The sequence below is a fragment of the Mandrillus leucophaeus genome, unplaced genomic scaffold (assembly GCF_000951045.1).
Source record: "Mandrillus leucophaeus isolate KB7577 unplaced genomic scaffold, Mleu.le_1.0 Scaffold407, whole genome shotgun sequence".
Lineage (NCBI taxonomy): Eukaryota > Metazoa > Chordata > Mammalia > Primates > Cercopithecidae > Mandrillus > Mandrillus leucophaeus.
In genome coordinates this window covers 765,410-784,240 of record NW_012104332.1, presented here as the reverse complement: position 1 = coordinate 784,240, position 18,831 = coordinate 765,410, and positions in this window count along the sequence as shown.

Below are 18,831 nucleotides of genomic sequence, written 5' to 3'. Positions count from 1 at the left end.
GAGTTTGAGACCAGCCTGGCCAACATGGCAAAACCCCATCTCTACTAAAAATACAAAAATTAGCCAGGCCTGGTGGTACATGCCTGTAGTCCCAGCAACTCTGGAGGCTGAGGCACAAGAATCACTTAAACCTGGGAGAGGAGGTTGCAGTGAGCTGAGATGTTGCTACTGCACTCCAGCCTGGGGCAACAGAGCCAGACTCTTGTCTCAAAAAGAAGAAAAAAAAATTAGAAAAAATCAATAAGAATATTCACATTTAAAAATCGTGAGTTGGACACATTACTAAATATTCCTCAAAATTTTATTGTTACATAATATCATATGCAACAATTTAACCATTCATTTGTTGTTCTAATTTTTCATTATTTTTCATTGGGATTACACACACACAAACTTTTAAAGTATAGATTCCTAGAATAGAACTATTGAATTAGGCAGGCACCATGGTGCATGCCTGTAATCCCAGCTACTCAGGAGGCTGTGACAGGAGGATCACTTGAGACCAGGAGTTTGAGACCAGCCTGAGCAACATAGTGACACCGTGTCTCAAACAAACAAACAGATAAAAACTATTGGGGTCAAATGAAATAAACACGTTTGAGGTTCTTGCCAAATTGCTTGCCAGAAATGCTGTCATAATTTTTCATTTCCACTAACAGTGCATAATGGTATAGATCTCTTTGTATTTAAAATACTTTAAAATACCTTTTCAAAGTTAATGGAAGAAAAAGAACAACAACAAAAAATTGAAACACAAAAAAAGGGAAATAAATGTTAGTGGGCCAGGTGTGGTGGCCCATGCCTGTAATCCCAGCAGTTTGGGAGGCTGAGGCAAGCGGATCACTTGAAGTCAGGAGTTTGAGACTGGCTTGGCCAACATGGTGAAACCCCATCTCTACTAAAAATGCAAAAAAGCTGGGCATCGTGGCACCTGCCTGTAGTCCCAGCTACTCTGAAGGCTGAGGTGGGAGAACTGCTTGAACACGGGAGGCAGAGGTTGCAGTGAGCTGAGATTGCGCTATTCCACTCCAACCTGGGTGACAGATCGAGACTCTGTCTCAAAAAAAAAAAAAAAAAATAGTGAAAGAAATAGCTGGGCACAGTGGCTTGAGCCTGTTATTCCAGCACTTTGAGAGGCTGAGATGGGAGGATCACTTGAGCCCAGGAGTTAGAGACCAGCCTGGACAACATAGTGAGACCCTGTCTCTAAAAAAAATTAAAAAAAAAAAAATCCAGGTGTGGTGGTGCACCCCTGTAGTCTTAGCTAGTTGTGAGGCTGAGAAGGGAGGATTGCTTGAGGCCAGGAGTTTGAGACTGCAATGAGCTATGATCATGCCACTGCACTCCGGGCTGGGCCACAGCATGGGAACCCCTCCCCCTTCCAAAAGAATAGAATTCTTTTCTGAGCTGGGCCTGGTGACATGTGCCTGTTGTCCTAGGAGGTTGAGGCAGGAGGATCACTTGAACCCAGGAGTTTGAGTCCAGCCTTATTTTCTAAGTTTTAATAAATTTGCTGCACCTGACAACATAAAATAGAACACAATTCAGATTTTTCTGTGTTTGTTACACAATAGTAAGATCTCTCACCAGTCAATTTTGCATGCAAGAATAATTCACTTGGGTGTGTAAAAAACTACAAAGACTTAGAGTGTGTTCTGCAGAGTTATTTTTAAGTTCATGCAAAATATTTTGTTAATGTAATTTTCAGATTACGTATCTAAACATTCAAAAGAGACAATGAGGCCTTTAACATTGTCAGTGCAGGGCTCACCTGTGCCGCCTTTGACCTAGGAGTTAGAGGGACTCTTTTTTTTTTTTTCTTTTTTGAGATGGAGTTTCGCTCTTGTTGCCCAGGCTGGAGTGCAATGGCACCATCTCGGCTCACTGCAGCCTTCACCTTCCGGGTTCAAGCAATTCTCCTGCCTTCGCCTCCTGAGTAGCTGGGATTACAGGTATGCACTACCACACCTAGCTAATTTTGTATTTTTAGTAGAGATGGAGTTTCACCACGTTGGTCAGGCTGGTCTCGAACTCCTGCCCTCAGGTGATCCACCTGCCTTGGCCTCCCAAAGTGCTGGGATAACAAACATGAGCTACTGCACCCAGCCATAGAGGGACTCTTCAGATGCTTTTTAGTTCAACCATCAGCTTGACCCAATTTAAGCCATGTCCAGCAGATACCTTCTAGAATTGCCCATACCTTCTAGAATTCCAGATATTCTAGGCTTACTGAAGCAGAAAAGTTCCCAATTTTTTCTTTTTGAATATATTCTTTTTTAGGCCAAAACAAACTTCATGTGAGTTAGAAAATTACCTTTGTGTTCTATTTTAAAAACACCCATGAGCATTTCTCTAAAAATAATTCTTTACATTCATGAAAACAGGTTCTCCTTTTCCCCTCACTTTAAAAATATTTAAATTTTTACTGATACATAAGGTACATATTTTCAGGGTACATATGATAATTTAATACTTTCATGTAATTTGTAAAGATTGAATCAGTGTAATTGGGACATCTATCATCTAGAACATTCGTCTTTTCTTTAGGCTAGAAACAATACAATTAATCTCTTCTAAGCTATTTTGAAATATACAACAGAGGCTGGGAGCGGTGGCTCATGCCTGTAATCCTAGCACTTTGGTAGGCCGAGGCGGGTGGCTCACCTGAGGTCAGAAGCCTGGCCAACATGGCCAAACCCCGTCACTACTAAAACCACAACAATTAGCCAGGTATGGTGGCAGGAGCCTATAATCCCAGCTACTCTGGAAGCTGAGGCAGGAGAATCACTTGAACCCAGGGGTGGAGGTTGCAGTGAGCTGAGATCGTGCCACTTTACTCCAGTCTGGGTGATAGAGTGAAACTCTGTCTCAAAAAAAAAAAGAAAAGAAATATACAATAGATAATTATAAACTGTAGCTATCCTACTGATCTATCAAGTGCTAGGTCTTATTTCTTCAATCAAACTGTTTATTTGTACCCATTAATCAACTTCTCTTCATCCCCTCCTTCCACCTACTCTTCTTAGCCTCTGGTAAGCATCAGTCTACTCTCCATCCTCATGAGATCCACCTTTTTTTTTTTTTTTTTTAAGCTCCTACATATAAGTAAGAACGTGTGATACATACCTTTCTACCTTTCTGTGCTTGGCATATTTCACTTAACATAATGACCTCCAGTTCTTTTTTGTGTGTGTTTTTGAGACAGAGTCTCACTCTGTTGCCCAGGCTGGAATGTAGTGGCTTGATCAAGGCTTCTAGGTTCAAGTGATCCTCCCACCTCAGCCTCCCAAGTAGCTGGGACTACAGTGGTAACCCACCACACCTGGCTAATTTTCGTTTTGTTTTTTTTTTTAGAAATGGGGTTTCACCATGTTGCCCAGGCTGGTCTTGAACTCCTGGGCTCAAGCCATCCACCAGCCTCTGCCTCCCAAAGTGCTGGGATTACAGGCATGAGCCACAGTACCCAGCCCTATTCTTTTTTATGGCAGAAAACTATTCCATTATGTATTTCTACCACAGTTTCTTTATGCAATCATCATTGACGGGTACTTAGGTTCATTTCATATTTTGGCTACTGTGAATAATGCTGCAATAAAATATGGGAGTGCAGATATCTCTTCAATATACATATATCCAGTAGTGGTATTGCTGGATCATACCATGGTTCTATTTTTGGTTTTTGAGGAACCTACATACAGTTTTCCATAATGGTTGTACTAATTTACATTCCCACCAACAGCATACAAGGGTTGCCTTTCTCCATATCCTTGCCAGCATTAATTATTTCCTGTCTTTTTGATAAAAGCCATTTTAACTGGGGTGAGATGATATCTTCTTGTGGTTTTGATTTGCATTTCTCTGATGCTTAGTGATGTTGAGCAGTTTTCCATATTCCTGTTGGCCATTTGTATGTCTTCTTATGAGAAATATCTATTCAGATCTTTTGTCCATTTTTAAAGTGAAATTTTTCTTTTTTTGCTATTGAGTTGTTTGAGTTTCTCATATATTCTAGTTATTAATCCTTTGTTCGATGGGTAGTTTGCAAATATTTTCTCTCATTCTGCAGAATGTCTCTTCACTTTGTTGATTGTTTCCATTTCTATGCAGACGCTTTTTAGCTTGATGTAACCATTTGTCTATTTTTGCTTGGGTTGCCTGTGCTTTTGAAATCTGTTTTTTTTTGTTTTTGTTTTTTGTTTTTTTTTTTAATTTGAGACGGAGTTTCGCTCTTGCCCAGGCTGAAGTGCAATGGCATGATCTCTGCTCACCGCAACCTCCGCCTCCTGGGTTCAAGTGATTTTCCTGCCTTAGCCTCGCCTCCTGAGTAACTGGGATTACAGGCATGCGTCACCATGCCTGGCTAATTTTGTATTTTTAGTAGAGATGGGGTTTCTCCATGTTGGGTCAGGCTGGTCTTGAACTCCCGACCTCAAGTGATTCGCCTGCCTCGGCCTCCCAAAGTGCTGGGATTACAGGCATGAGCCACCGCGCCTGGACGCTTTTGAAATCTTACACAAAAAAGTCTTTGCCCAGACCAATGTCCTATTTTGCCTATGTCTTCTAGCAGTTTTATAGTTTGTTTCTTACATTTAAGTCTTTAATCCATTTTGAGTTGATTTTTGTATATGGTGAGAGATAGGGGTCCAAGTTTCATTCTTCTGCACATGGATATCCAATTTCCCCAGTATATTTATTTATTTTTGAAAAATCCATACAAACACTTATTCTGTCGCTGCCTGGGGGTCGGGGGACAAGGGGATACAGAGAACCTCCCAGAAGAGAATGAGCCTTTGGTGGAAAGACTTGTCCAGAGGCTGGTGGACCCAGTACCATTTATTGAAGAGGGTGTCTTTTCCCCAGTGTATATTCTTAGTGCCTTCGTTTGCTTGGCTATAAATATGTGAATTTGTTTCTGGGTTCTCTATTTTATTCTATTGGTCTGTGTGTCTATTTTTATACAAATACCATGCTGTTTTGGTTAATATAGCCTTGTTGTATGTATACATATAACACATACATACATATATATGTATGTATGTTTTATATATATATATATATATAGAGAGAGAGAGAGAGAGAGAGAGAGAGAGAGACAGGGTCTCACTCTGTTGCCCAGGCTGGTGTGCAGTGGCACAATCTCAGCTCACTGCAACCTCCACCTCCTGGGTTCAAGTGATTCTCGTGCCTCAGCCTCCTGAGTAGCTGGGATTACAGGTGTGCGCCACCACCACACTGGGCTAATTTTGTATTTTTAGTAGAGCTGTCTTGCCATCTTGGCCAAGCTGGTCTTGAACTCCTGGGCTCAAGCAATCCTTCTGCCTTGGCCTCCCAAAGTGCTGGGATTATAGGCCTGAGCCACCATGTCCAGTCTATAGCCTTGTCATATGTTTTGAAGTCAGGTGGTGTGATGCCTCCAGCTTTGTTCTTTTTACTCAGGATTGCTTCAGGGTGTTTGACGGTTTCATATTAATTTTAGGAATTTTTTTCTATTTCTTCGAATAATGTCATTGGTAGTTTGATAGGGATCGCATCGAATCTTTAAATTGCTTTGGGTACTATTACCATTTTAACAATGTTAATTTTTCCAGTCCATGAGAATGGAATACCCTTTCATTTGTGTGTGTGTTCCTTTCACTAGTTTTCCTTGTATAGATTTTTTTTTTTTTTTTTTTGAGATGGAGTCTCACTCTATCACCCAGGTTGGAGTGCAGTGGCGCAATCTCGCCTCACTGCAACCTCCACCTCCCAGGTTCAGGCAGTTCTCCTGCCTCAGACTCCCAAGTAGCTGGGATTATAGGCGTGCATCACTATGCCCAGCCCCTTGTATAGATCTTTCACTTCTTTGGTTAAAATGATTCCTAGGTATTTTATATTCTTTGTAGCTGTTGTAAATGGAATTGCTTTCTTGTTTTCTTTTCCACATTGTTTGCTGTCTGTGTTTACAATCAGTTGCTATTGACTTTTTGTATCCTGTAACTTTACTGAATTTGTTTATTAGTTCTAAAAGGTTTTTTTGGTGGAGTCTTTAGGCTTTTCTTTAAAAACATTTTTTTTTTTCATTTCCACTTCAGGAGGCTTTTCTAAGTGTGCGATCATGTTATTTGTGAACAAGTCTAATTTGTTTGTTTTTTTGTTTTGTTTTGTTTTTTCCCAAGACGGAATCTCCCTCTGTCGCCCAGGCTGGAGTGCAGTGGTGCGATCTCGGCTCACCACAACCTCCGCCTCCCGGGTTCATGCCATTCTCCTGCCTCAGTCTCCTGAGCAGCTGGGACCACAGGCATCCACCACTATGCCTGGTTAATTTTTTGTATTTTTAGTAGAGACAGGGTTTCACCATGTTAGCCAGGATGGTCTCGATCTCCTGACGTCGTGATCCACCTGCCTCGGCCTCCCAAAGTGCTGGGATTACAGGCGTGAGCCACTGTGCGCGGCCAACAAGTTTAATTTAACTTCTTGCTTTCTAATCTGGATGTCCTTTATTTTTTTCTCTGGACTAATTGCTCTGGCCTCCCCTTGCCAGTATCTTTAAATGTTCCTTTGTGTTTCTGGCCTTTTCTCTTATTCTTGAACGTATATGCTTGCATCTTTCTAGATAATTCAATCAACATTTACAAAACACCTATCTGCCAGATGTTGGGCTAAGATCTGGGAATCCCTTCAATGAACCATCAAAGAGAGGAGCTGGCAAACTTACTAAACCAAGTATTTTAAGCTTTGGGAGCTATGCCATTTCTGTCCCAACTATTCCACTCTGCTGTTGTCTGTGAAAGCAGCCATGGACAATATGAAAACAAATGGGTGTGGCTGTGTTCCAATAACATTTTATTAACAAAAGCAGGCCTTGGGTCCCTGAACAAACTAGAATGTAACATAAAGAGTGGTCTATGTGGGTGTGGTGGTGCATGCCTGGGGTCCCAGCTACTCAGGAGGCTGATGTGGGAGAAGCATCTGAGCTTAAGAAGTCAAGGCAGCAGTGGAGCCGATCATGCCACTGCACTCCAGCCTGGGTGATAGAGCAAGACTCTCGCTCAAAACAAAAACAAAAACAAAAAAACGAAAAAAAGGAGTGCTCTGCACTAGCAGTACAGATGTGATGTGATAAGTAAACTATATTAGCAGTATGAATTACTTGCTATGAGTGAATGCTGCATAAGGAATAATTCATTTTGCCTGGGGGAGCTGAATCAATTTTCCTTTAGTAGGTAAGTGTTAGGATTTAAACAATTTCAGGAGGAGGAAATTTCAAAAAGAGAATTTCAAATCGTGTAATCAAAGGATGTGGGCATGAAGTAACATGCCATGTTTGGGAAGTCTTGAGTTCTCCTTTTGTGGCTAAAACACAGCATGTTTATAGAAAGATTTTGGGGAAAGTGATGCTGGAGCCAGACTGCAAAAGGCCCAGAGGAACTGGATTTTTGCTGTAGGTAGAGATTGGGACATAGCTCTGTTTAAAAACTAATTCTGGAGGTCCACACTGCATGGAGGGCATTTTGGAGTGGGAGAGAGTAGAGATGGGGAAACAAGTTATAAATCTGTTTCCATTGTCTGTGTGAGAGAGGATAAGGGCTTGAATGGAGTTAGTAGCTGTGGGCTAGAGAAGAGAGAAGAGACACAGTGGGAGGATGAATCGACAGGTTATAGTGACTGAATGATGGTTTCCAAAATTCTGAAAGGTCAACTGGCTGGCTAGCGTGCCAATTATTTAGCTCTCAGATTTGTTGCAGGCCCATTCCCTGCCCTTTCCCTGCTCTGCATCTTGGGGAGCAGAGCCTTGCAAACTATATTTCCTAGCTCACTTGTCAACTGGCTTCTGGTTGGGAACAGCCAAAAAGGAGGTAGAAGAAGGAGAAGCCAAGGTGTCTCTTCCTGTCTCCCTGCTCCAGTGTTATTACCAGCAGTTGGTTGAGTCTCCTTTGTATGTTTAGCTGCCGTTGTGGTCTGAAGTTCCAACTCCTTTGACTCAAGCAGTCTCACCACCTTGGCCTCCTAAAGTGCTGAGTTTACAGGCGTGAGCCACCACATCCAGCCTCTACTATCTTTTTTGATGGAAATCTTGCTGTAATTTCAGACATATTTTTAGTTAAAACACTTAAAAAGATCTTAGCTCTATTAAAGCAACTGTGAATATTTTTGCTAATGTACAGAGACAAGTTTTGAAAGAAACCTTAAAAGTAGGCCTTAAAAAAATTAAAAAGCATTAATCATCTGCTTCCCCCAACTCCCTGTCTTTTAAAAATTAGGTATTCTAAGAAAATGTATGTGTTTGGCACATTAGTTGCTCTTCTCTGTGCTCCCATATTTCTGTGTTCCTTCTTGTTCTTCCTCTTGTATGTATGTATGTATGTATGTATGTATGTATGTATTCATTTATTTTGAGATGGAGTCTTGCTCTGTCGCCCAGGCTGGAGTGCAGTGGCGTGATCTCGGCTCACTGCAGCCTCCATCTCCGGGGTTCAAGCGATTCTCCTGCCTCAGCCTCTGGGGATGCTCGGATTACAGGCCCCTGCCACCACACCCAGCTAATTTTTGTATTTTTAGTAGAGATGGGGTTTCACTATGTTGACCAGGCTGGTTTCGAACTCCTGACTGCAAGTGATTTGCCTGCCTCAGCCTCCCAAAGTGCTAGGATTACAGGCATGAGCCACCACACCTGGCCCATCTTATTTTTTTAAAAATAGCGTATTGCATTTAATTGTACCTCCATCTCCTGCATTAGACGTGAGTTCCTCTGGGGCAGACTGGGTCTTAACTATCTGGATTTGTCAGTGCCTGTGACAGTGCCTAGTGCAGAGTTGTTTCTCAAAATTTGTTGAACGAATGAAATGTCATTTTCAGCTCCCAGCTGTTGCTTGGCTTTCAGCCTAATTATTTTTAATTCCTAACAAGCACTAATTCTTAATCAGATCAAATCTGCCCAGGCTCACTTTTACTAAAAGAAGTGCAAATTAAAACTCTACTGAGATACCAATTTTTTTAATCTGTCGCATCCTTGCTGGTGGTTATGTAAATTAATACCACTTCTAGGGAGGGCATTTTCACAACATCTATCAGGTTTCCAAATGAGCATACCATTTGACCTAGCAATCCCATTTCCCGTAATTTGATAGATATTCTCCCACATGTGCCAACGATATGTGTAAGAACATTCACTATGGTATTTTTTGTAGTACCAAAAGCCTGGAAATGACCTAAAGTCTATTAAATACTAGTTAAATAAATAATAGTATTTCCATACAATAGACAATCTAGTCCAGAGGAAGAGGAACGAGGCAGATCTGTATGCACGGATATGGGATGATTGCTAGAATATATTAAGTTAAAAAAACAAGATTCAAGATAGTGTATACAATATGCTGCCATGTATTATTACAAGATGAAAAGATAACATACTTGCATGTGTATACATAGCTATCTCTGAACAGATTTATAAAACCCTAGTGATATTAGCTGCCTCTGCAACTAGGCAGATAGGTAACAGGGAGCTATGGTTTTGGTCATTTACAAAACAAAAAGTCCTATTTGACCCACCTTTTAAACTATTTACCATTTTCCCATTGCTCTTAGGACGAAGTGCAAAATCCTTATGGTCTTGCAAGGTGCTTTGTGAGAGAACCCTTGCCTACCTCTCCTGCCTTATCTTCAGTCCCTCTCTCTTTTGCCTTAATCTTTTTTAGTTCCTCAAAGGCCATTCTTTTTCCCATCTCATGGCCTTTGCAGATGCTGTTCCTCTACCTGGAATTAGTGGTCCTTGAGACAGCAACTTTGAGGCCACTTCCTGAAAGTGACTTTTCCTAATTGCCCAGAGTAGGCTAGTTCCCTGATAGATGCTCCTAAGGTATCCCAAACTCCTTTTCCAGTAGCAAACACCACCGTTGCAGTCAATAAATTATTTGCTTGATGTCTGTTTCCCTAGCTAGGCTGCAAGCTGATATCTGTCTTGGTTGTCTGTGTGCCTGTACCTAGTGCAAAGCAGGCACTCAATAAACATTTGTGGGAGTGAGAGAGGAAGAGAAGAAAGGAAGGGTGGAAAGAATGATGGTGGAAGGAAGGAAGTAGGGAAGGTATCTAGCTGGTAAGGGAGAAGGGAGGGAAGGAAATAACTACCAGAACCTTAGAGCCCATTGTACAGAGATAGCTCTGTGTGTGTTGTTCTTCATTAGTAATTAGTTTGTGGATTAGTGTTCTCAGATTTACTTGAAAATTACATTGTTGGCCAGGTGAGGTGGCTCATGCCTGCAATCTCAGCACTTTGGAAGGCAGAGGTGGGCAGATTGTTTAGAGTCCAGGAGCTTGAGACCAGCTTAGGCAACATGACAAAACTCCGTCTCTACTAGTAATACAAAAATTAGCTGAGCATGGTGGCATGCATCTGCGGTCCCAACTACTTGGGAGGCTGAAGTGGGAGAATTGCTTGAACCCAGGAAGGTCAAGGCTGCAGTGAACTGTGATTGTGCCACTACACTCCAGTCTGGGTGACAGAATGAGACTCTGTCTCAAAAAAATACAATTACTTTGTTAAATCTGTAACCTTAGAATTTATACTTTACAGAAACTGAGTATTTTGGGCTTGTTGTTTAGTGAAAAAATTCGTTAAGCCCAATGAATTTTTGTTTTATTTTAGTTGAGAAATCATGTTATTCTATTTTTTTAAGCCACTGAGAGACAGTAACTTTTCACAAAGAAAACAATGATATTTATTTCTTAGGAATGGGAAGATATACATGTATGTACCTGTTAGGACTTTGGGCTGTTTTTAATATTCTGCAATTTTTACATCAATGCTGCTATGTTTAAATATGAATCAGAAGGTCACAGGTTGTGTTTGATGTGAGATTCAAGCTTCTCACCCAGTTCCAAGGCCCTGAGTGAGCTGGCTGCTGTCCCTCTCCACTCCAGCCATGTTGGCTTCTCCAGCCAGGGGCGACAGCTTCTTGTCCCTCCAGACCCTGTCCCTTGTTATCTCTTCCTGGAATGTTCTGTTCATTTGGGTCAGCAACTCAGGAAGGGCTTTCCAGATCCTTCCTTCTAAAGTAGCTCTACCCAGGGACCAGACAGGTTTTGTAGAAGCTGAAGCTTATATAAATTATGAATATAAAATTATGAATATATAATATGAATACAAATATAATTTGAATATACAATATGAATACAAAATTATGAATATAAAAATTTATACAAAAGTGAGCACTTATTTAAAATAATAAATCTCAACAAAGAACAAAGTAAAAAAGCTGACAAATACCCCAAGTACTTGAAAGACTGTTAAAACAACATATATTTTTATTAATTAACTGCCTGACAGAATACTTTTTTACCTACAGTTTTGGCTTCATTCTCTTTGATTACCTCTTCATTTGAAAATGATTGTGTGATATTTTCTATACAGCAAGTAAAGAGATAATTCAGTCTTCAGCATATTATCATTGATTGGAAAGTGTTTGTTTTTGAGAGACAGAATTTCACTATGTCAACCAGGCTGGAGCACAGTGGCTATGCACAGGCACAGTCATAGCTCACTAAAGCCTTGAACTCCTGGGCTCAAGCAATCTTCCTGCCTTAGCCTCCCCAGTAGCTGGGACTACGGGCTGTGCTACTGTGTCTGGCTGAAGGGTGTGGTTTTTGTTTTTGTTTTGTTTTTTACGTTTTATTTTACTTTATTTTTTAGTGATGGGGTCTCATAGTTGCCCAGTCTGGTCTTGAACTCCTGGCTTCAAGCAATCCTCCCGTCTTGGCCTCCCAAAGTGTTGGTATTACAGGTGTGAGACACTGCACCTGGACTAAAAAGTGTTTTTGTGATTGATAGTTTAGAAAAGTTTCTTCGGTTTCATTACTCATTGTTGGTAATGTCATGTAAATTTTTAGGGTTGTTGTAAAAATCTGAGAGATCTATTATGCTTTTTTCATATATGAGCTGTAAGACTTTAGAGTGTTTCAAGTGTGTTGGCTTTGGTTGTGTGGTGTGTGTGGTGTGTGTAGGTGTGTCTCTATGGTGGGTGTGTCTGTGTGGTGTGTGTGTGGCGTCTGTGGTGTGTGATTGGGTGTGTGTGTGTGTGTGCATGTGGTATGTGTGGAGGCATGTACACGTGTGCCTTCATCCTGGGGTGCAAATGTCCCTCCGGGGACTCAGAAGGGGCCTGTGCAGATGAAGAGCTCTGAAACTGCAACTTCATTAGCTTCACAGGAGATCCCACTCTGTCTTTACTCCACAATTACTTGTTAGCACTCTGCCTGGTTTTCATTTTCTTCCGCACTTAACATAATCTGACGTTGTTTTAGTGATGTGCTTGTCTGTTTACAGACTGCCTTCCCTGAACTGCTGGCAAGGAGCAAGGCCCTGGTCTCTGTGGTTCAGGCTGCATTCCTGGGGCCTCCCACTGTGCTCCGCCTAGGAGAGGGGCTCAAAAATTTGTTGAGTGAGTGAGTGAATGAATTTTAGAGGGATTTAATGTCAAACTCTAGAATTTGTTCTTGAAATTTATGAATGTTGATTTTTTTGTAAGTGCCATTTTAATTAAACTTGATTGCATCTCAAGTGCTATGAGCATTAATTGGACTAATGGGGTAATTTTCTGAAACGGTAGTTTTTACCTGATACCACAGTGTGTTCATTTCTTTGACTAGAAGTCTTGAAATAGTAAAGTCACAGATTCTTTAAAGTTCGTATGAACCTCAGATCTTTGATAACAGCAACTTTTAAATGTTTTTGCTCCCTTTGTCCTCCACATCATTTTAAAACAAAAAAAAAAAAACTGAAACCCTCACATATTTTCAAGTTACTCATTTTTTTAAAGTCATAAGTTTAAATATTTGCAAAGACAGAATTTATTTTATTTATTTATTTATTTATTTACTTACTTATTTTTGAGATGGAGTCTCACTCTGTCGCCAGGCTAGAGTGGAGTGGCGCGATCTCGGCTCACTGCAACCTCCGCCTCCAGGATTCAAGTGATTCTTCTGCCTCAGCCTCCCGAGTAGCTGGAACTACAGGCGCGTGCCACCATGCCCAGCTAATTTTTGTGTTTTTAGTAGAGATGGGGTTTCACCATGTTGGCCAGGGTGGTCTCAAGCTCTTGACCTCATGATCTGCGTGCGTCGGCCTCTCAAAGTGCTGGGATTGCAGGCATGAGCCACCACACCCAACTGCAAAGACAGAATTTCTAACAGTATAAATAGATACGTAAAAAAATTGTATTAAATATCAAATCAATTTGATTTCTGCTTTCATTCCTTTAAAAAATATACTAATGAGCTTATCTTTAACAATGGAAAATATTATAGTGTCCATTTTTTCTGCCTTAATCATATTTTGTGTTGTTGTTGTGTTTTGAGATGGGGCCTCATTGTGTAACCCAGGCTGTGTGAGTAACTGGGACTACAGGCACGAGTAACCGCTTCTGGCTAAACCTGTGTTTTCATTCCACTTATCCTCCCCCTCCCAATGTCATATATTTTTATGTCCAAGTGTTTTCTATGGGTAGACCTATCAAACTTTTCTACAACTAAAATATGTGTATACATTTAAATTTAAATGTTTGAAGTTTTTGATGCTGGGTGTGGTGGCTCACACCAGTAATCCCAGCACTTTGGGAGACTGAGGCGGGAGGATCACTTGAGGTCAGGAGTTTGAGACCAGCTTGGCCAACATGGTGAAAACCCATCTCTACTAAAAATACAAAAATTAGCCAGAGTGATGGCAGGCACCTGTAGTCCCAGCTACTTGAGAGGCTGAGGCAAGAGAATCGTTTGAACCCAGCTGGCAGAGGTTGCAGTGAGCTGAGATCGTGCCACTGCACTCCAGCCTGGGCAACAGAGCAAGATGCCATCTTAAATAAATAAGTAAATGAAAATTTTTGGTGATTGCAAGTCTCTAAGTGTTGAAAATTTCCTCTGGATTGAGTTATTATAATTATTAGTATATGGATGATCAAAAATACAAATACATGAAACATGTTTGTATGTAATTATAAAATGGACAGTAAAATTTTATTAGAAATACCTTTTTTTCTTGGGAGAGAGTTTCACTCTTGTTGCCAGGCTGGAGTGCAATGGCATGATCTTGGCTCACTGCAACTTCCGCCTCCCAGGTTCAAGTGATTCTGCTGCCCCAGCCTCTCGAGTAGCTGGGATTACAAGCATGCGCTGCTACACCCTGCTAATTTTGTATTTTTAGTAGAGACCACACCCTGCTAATTTTGTATTTTTAGTAGAGATGGGATTTCTCCATGTTGGTCAGGGTGGTCTCGAACTCCTGACCTCAGGTAATTCGCCTGCCTCGGCCTCCCAAAGTGCTGGGCTTACAGGCATGAGCCACCATATCTGGTCAGAAATACATTTCTTAATTAGATGGGTGGAACTATTTTTTCAATTAACTTATGTATCCATGTTTGAATATTATTGGTTGTTAGAATGAAACAGTTTAGCATTGATTCTGTGCTTGCTTAGTATAGATGTAAGTTCTGAGAAACCTTGTTCACATAAATAAGCAGATGGGAAAAAAGTATTTTGTTATCATAACATCGCTCAATTCTCTGAACTCATGCCAAAGTTTACATCAGAAATAATTCAATGATATATCACCAAGAATTATAACTAATGCTCCATCAGCCAACATGTCCTGCTTCAATTATATTGAGAGCAAATAATTGGGAAAAACCTGACTTGCAAAAAAATTATTTAACCAGCCTGGGCATCCTAGTGAGATCCTGTCTCTACAAAGAAAATTTAAAAATTAGTGTGGCATGGTTATGCATACCTGTAGTCCTAGCAGCTGGGGAGCCTGGGTGAGAGGATCGCTTGAGCCCTAGAGTTCGAGGTTATAGTGAGCTATGATTGTGCCACTGCAACAGAACGAGACCACATCTAAAAAAAAAAAAAGATTTCATCAATCCTTAAAGTCATTCACTTTCTCAGTATCAGTATTTAGGATTCTGCCCGTGTGTGTTACCTCAGGGTTTTTACCTCTCAAGGCAACCCCAGGTTTTACATTGAGGTGCCATAGAAAGATCTGGGGTGAGTGGAAGGTGTGTTATTTTTGTGTGTGTGTGTGTGTTTTAAGTGGTGGGCAGTGGTTCTCAAAGAAAAGGTGGGCGGGAGAACCCACACAACACCTGGACCGTAAGTGTGTTTTCAGGCAGATTAATTGTAGGAAACAGTCCTTCCAAATGGAAATAGATTCCCTTTCAGTAACCTCTGTCTGTGTACCCCAGAGGAGAGTCTTAGAGTCACACAGGCAGCTGGAAGACTGTTCATTCTGAACCTATTTCAGAATCAGGTGCAGACAGGCACACACCACTAGCCCATCACAGACCTGGAAAGGGACGTAAGCGTCCCTAGGCCACAAACCTTTCCTAGCCCTTCACTCTGATAGAAATTAGTGTTTTTCTTTAAAATATATAAATAAATGAAATGCTTAATTTCAATCAGCTTGTATAGCTCCAGTAACTTCAGCCAAACTAAAATATGAATAGTCTGTGAGGGAGAGGAGTGCTAAGCTCTGGAATCATACTACACACACTTCTAAATTCTGCAACTTACTCTTTAGAACTATTTAATCAGGAACTTCAGGCCTGGCTTCTGTAGCAAGACTTTTACATGTGACCAACACAATATTTGCAAGCAGTTGGCAAGATTATAATTATTTACAATCACATCCACCAGAGTAAGTAGGTAACAAATGGTTTTACACAAGCCAAAATTAAAATACAAATTTGGTGACTCAGTTTCCATTCATTTAGCAAATATTTATTGAATCTGCTATGTGCTGAGAATATATTGGCTCCTAGAGATTTTGAAATAAATTCTACACTAATTAGCTTCTTGCAGGAAGGTGTGCATGTGGTGCTTAAGAGCAGCAGATCAGGTGCGGTGGCTCATGCCTGTAATCCCAGCACTTTAGGAGGCCAAGGCGGGCAGATCACTTGAAATCAGGAGTTTGTGACCAACCTGGCCAACATGATAAAACCCTGTCTCTACTAAAAATACAAAAATTAGCCAGGTGTGGTGGCGGGTGCCTGTAATCCCAGCAACTTGGGAGGCCGAGGCAGGATAATTGCTTGAACCTAGGAGGTGGAGATTGCAGTGAGCCGGGACCTCACCATTGCACTCCAGCCTGGGCGACAAGAGTGAAACTCCATCTCAAAAAATCAAAAAGGAACAGCAGATGCTGGGCCCACCTCTGGCTTCACTTTTGCTCCATTCTTCTGGTTTAGGTGGGTGCAGGCAGGTCTCAGTTTCCTCTTCTGGAAAATGTAAATAATAATATGTAGCTCTTTCTCTTGTTGTGAGGTTTGAGGAGATAGTCATGTAATAAGCATTCAGGAAATGGTAGTTATTATTACCATTATTTTTATTCCTTCTTCCACCCCAGTGCCTGGCATAGTGTCTGCACATTGGAGTAGACATTCAATTAATGCTACTGAGTCAACGAATGGACAAATGACAACAACAACAAATATTTGAATGTGCCACTCCATTTGTAGACAAATTGTGTTGATAAATTGGGCACCATGACACATGCCTGTAATCTCAGTTACTTGGAAGGCTGAGGCAGGAGGATTGTTTGAACTTGGGAGTTTGAGACCAATCTGGGCAACATCTCAGCAATATCCTTTCTCAAAAAAAAAAAAAAAGAAATTACATTTTTGCCAAAACAAGTTATTCTCAAAAGTACGGTTTTATTTACAACATTTAGGGCACTCTAATGCTAAATATCTTTAAAAATATTTCTTCCTTCCTTTTACTATTCAATGGAGTCATAGTTCTTACTTCCAGAAAGCTTTCTGTGTATTCAAACATTTTCCCATCTCTTTCATTAGTAGAATCTGTCATGTAAAATTTATTGTAGTTTTAAAAAAAATTATACAAAATAGTTCCAGGAAATCCAAAAGTTTCCTAGAAACATAATGATCTAGCAAGAAAAATATTTTAATATGTACTTTACATTGACTTGGATTCTATTTTTTGCTCTTAATCATTAAGTAGGGTACTGGGTTATTAAAATTTGGAAACATAAATAAAGCTGAGGAGCTGGAGAGCACGCTTGTTAATCACTCTACCCGGTTTTATGAATCCAGTCCTGAGTGTGCTTAAGGAAACAGTTTAAATTTATTTGAGCTTTGCTCAAAATAAATGTCATTAGGGCTGGGCACGGTGGCTCACGCCTGTAATCCCAGCACTTTGGGAGGTCAAGGCAGGTGGATCACTTGAGGTAAGGAGTTCGAGACCAGCCTGACCAACATGGTGAAACCCCATCTCTACTAAAAATACAAAAATTAACTGGGTGTGGTGGCGCATGTCTGTAATCCCCAGCTACTTGGGAGGCTGAGGCAGGAGAATTGCATGAACTCAAGGGGCGAAGTTTGCAGTGAGCCGAGATCGTGCTACTGGCCTCCAACCTGGGCGACAGAGCAAAACTCTGTGTCTTGGGGGAAAAAAAAAAGTCATTATTCCTGATTATACTTCCTTTCACATGCAAAAATATTTAAGCCATTCTTTAGGTTATGTTAGTACTTTAGGTGATGTTGTTACTTTCCATCTCTTATCCTGTTTGGAAACTTAAGCCTAGCTACTGAATTGCACAAGCGGTTGAAGAAAAGAATTAGGAATTTGTTTTGTTCTCTTTCCTAGTTCTGTTTTTCATTCTTTGCACGCCTACTCCTGCCCACAAATCCAAGGCTACAGCCTTTCTCTCTAAGACATATTTCTGCCTACAGTTTACCCACTGGTTAATTTACACAGCTCTGATTCATCTTGACAGTCATATGTTTCCGACAGGTGAATACCTCTGGGCAGTCACCTGGAGACACTTTTCTGTAATCATACATGTTTCATGTTGTGCTGTGTACCACCCTTATTTTGCAGGCATAGATGTGACAGAATTCCCAATTCTTGTCCTATACCCTTAGGATATTTGTGCTTTTTTCCCCTGTTTCTTATGTGTGCCTTGGCAATCATTTTTAGTTTTTCCAACCTTTGCAATGTTCTTCCAGATAGTTTATTGACCCTGTGTTGTTTTTTCTTTTAGCTTGTAATACAGTCATATGTTGCTCTAGTAATATGTTAGTCAAAGATGATTTCTGTGGGGCCATATAAAGTATATAATAAACGGAGAAACCTGCAGATAAAAATGTGGAAGTTACAGGAGGAAATCTGTTAACCAAGAAGGAATAAGCTTGAGCTGGCTAAATTTAGATAAGTGAAGAGTATATTTCAGCTTCCCTTTCTTTGTCTTGCTTCTTTATTCCTTTCTACCTGCAGCAATACTTAGCTTATCAGAAGCTCAGCATTCCCAATTTGTCCCAATTTCCGATCAGGAAGAAAAGAAACTCCTGGAGAACCACCTCTAAGGTGGCTGCCATGCTCACCATCTCTCTGCCTGTCTTGTAAGCCTGACTCCCTCCTTCATGGGGTGGCTACCTGGTAGCTATTTTGACACTAGATAACCCAGCCCTGGCCATGGTGGATTGTACTAGGAGTGAACATCTGACCCAAAGTGATTTTCAGATTCTTTCTCCACAAATCCTGATTCCATTTTAAACTTCAAGTTCATGTTTGATTCAAAGTTCTCCCCTTTCCCTCAGTACATACCAGGCTTGTAGCCTCGGTGACTGTGTGTGATTTTGTGTGTGTGTGTGTGTGTGAGTGAGAGAGGGGTAGGGTGTGTGCTGTTATTTCACAAGAGCCCACCCTTTTCCATCAGGTACACTTCTAGCATGGGGAGAGGGAGGAGGGAAAAGGAAAAGATACCTCCTGAGGTGAAGTTGCAGTCAGCATTGCTGTGGGGTTCATTGTCTCTGAGAGACAAGGATGGAAGCCCTAAAGGGAATGAAGCCC